The sequence below is a fragment of the Penaeus japonicus genome, unplaced genomic scaffold, assembly GCF_977035675.1.
Source record: "Penaeus japonicus unplaced genomic scaffold, GWHDUDI00000001_assembly GWHDUDI00000004, whole genome shotgun sequence".
Lineage (NCBI taxonomy): Eukaryota > Metazoa > Arthropoda > Malacostraca > Decapoda > Penaeidae > Penaeus > Penaeus japonicus.
The window spans coordinates 9789004-9791503 of NW_028234406.1; the positions used below are offsets into that span (position 1 = coordinate 9789004).

The following is a 2500-nucleotide window of genomic DNA, read 5'->3' on the forward strand; positions in this document are numbered from 1 at the left end:
AGAGAGCTCGCTCGCTGACAGCCAATCGGAAGTGACCTTGACTAAAGAGAGCATAACAATAAATATTTACATATATATAAATAAAAGTATATGATGGCGGATATATGCATGGGCACATATGCATAAATATATAATACAAAAAAGTATTTAATGTTGACTTTAGCTTACCAAAAAGTCCTACTATGGAATTCACCGGTGTACACTTAAGAAAATCCTAAATTTGTATCTCACTTCACACGTTTCATTTATCTAAAAAATAATCGCCTGTCAGACCTCATTTTGAAACCTACAACTCAGATAAAGACATTACCAATCACGTCATCAAGAAAGTCCCCGGTAAACATTTCCGCCTTTGGAATTAACAATTATTATGTCATATGTATCTGATTACAACTAACTCCTCACCAAATAATCTTACTATGCAATGCACATACTAACTTTCCATTATATATTCGGCTCCAGTGCTGCATTAAATGTTTTCAACATCAAGTACCACAGTGTTCCCTTCTTGTTAATAGTACTGACAAATGCTTTAGTGAAAAAAACTATTTAAATGCATGTATATGATAAAATCTACTTCATCCGGGATCTATTCTCATAGCACAATAAATTATATATAAGTTTAAGTCGAAAAAAACAGCCTGCCAAGCCAGTTAGACGGGAACAACATGACAGATTGTTGAATTAATGGTGGGTCTTCCGGAAATAATTGACAGACTATGAGGAGAAGATTATTTTCTATAAGTAATGATGATAGTAACGATAATTATGTTAGTAATAATGATAATTATGATAGAAAGAATGGTAATGATATTGATGATACTGATTATAATAGTTATACTTCTACTAATAATAGCAGAAATAATACAGATGATAACAAAAGTATAACTGTAATTATGATAACAATAATGATGATAAAACTATGACTAATGATAATGGTGATCACACTCTTAATAATGATAACGATAATGCAGATAAAATTAGCAATGATTAATAATGTAAATAACTGAAATAAAGTGATCATGAAAATTATAACACCAATAATGGAAACGATAAGCATTATGGCAAATAAAGATAATACAAATAATCATAATAATTAGTATAACAGGGGAGCTACCAAAAGAGGAATTTCAAACTCCATGCTCTTTGTCTTCAAATCTCGTCTCAAGTCGTTAACTATGGAGAGAAATTTGCTCTTTTCGGCGAATTAGAGTCTACCCCCCCCCTCCCCAATAGAGTCCGTCACCCCCCCCCCAAAGGGTCCCTTACCTCCCCCCCCCCCACTAAATCATTTGATACCCCGCTGAACTGTGATAATGATGCTCATATAATGTTCATCATTATAACGATAAGGGCTAGAGTGATAATGGCTGAAGTGTTAGTTATAAGAATTTAAATTACAATTGTTATATCGTTATTGATAATGATAACCGACATTATTATGATAATAACAGACGTAACAATGATGATGATTAGGGTGATAAGGTGAATAGAAATAATGAATATAATAATGACGATGGTAACACCATTACCAATCTTAGCAATGATAATGGTATTGATAACAACATAATATGTAATAATAATCATTATGGCAATAACAAAAGTGATGCCAACAATAATTATCAGTATCACTATCGGTCAGTATTCCTTTCTAAAGATAAATACTATTACAATTATACTTATTGTTATGGGTATGATAATATTAATACCATTATCAATAACATTACTAGAATCATCATCATTACTAGAATCATCATCATTATGGTTAACATCCTTATTTGTGGTATTACTATGGCTAGAATTGTCATCACGATCATTATCCAACTATAAAAAGAATCCGTAAGTTTCGAATTCAATTAATTCGTGATGATGACAGCCAGCAGGTAGGCCTACATTATCAAGGCCTCAAAGAATTGCAAATGCTGAGTGAGAAGTTGATTGAACAAGCGGTTCTCGATAATGAAAATAGCAAAATGTATGATAAAAAAAAAGAAAAAAAAAAAAAAAATGATGGGCATCCTTTCTAGCGTGGTCGGGAGTGAAATGGAAGTGTATGTGTAGTTGTCCGTGCTTCCTTCAAGATAATACCGTTTATATGTGTGATTGTAAATCGATTACATTGATAACTAGACATTGAATGACGTTTCTGTAAGCAATTTCCTTTCCCGAGCAGGTATATTTTGAATAGTCAGTGATATTCTTGTTATCATCATTGTCATAACTTCACTATTATTATCTTTAGTTGGCTTATTGCCATGACAGGAAATACAATATTGATTATTATCATTTATGTGCATTATTTGCAGTGGTAATCAGTGACATTTTGTCGCTTACTTTGCTTGCAACGACTTTCTATTCAAAGCAATTCCTTTTGTAAGAAATACACTCTAAAAGAAAACTGTTATTGGAAGAAAAACTTAACCTGTAAAAAAATATCAGATTACACAAATGGTGTACCTTCACGGAGCAAGAGAAAATTCGATTTTTTATACCAAATAAC

At 31.9% G+C, this 2500-nt stretch overlaps 1 protein-coding gene across 1 annotated transcript in view; it reads right to left on the reverse strand.

Annotated features, from left to right (window-relative positions):
• Nucleotides 1-42, reverse strand: part of LOC122254116 (uncharacterized) — a 9123-nt gene extending 9081 nt beyond the window's left edge. Inside the window, exon 1 of the mRNA XM_043017623.2 lies at nt 1-42. This exon is cut by the window's left edge and continues 86 nt beyond it. The gene's annotated coding sequence lies outside the window, so the exon portion shown is untranslated.
• Nucleotides 43-2500: the final 2458 nt, after the last annotated feature.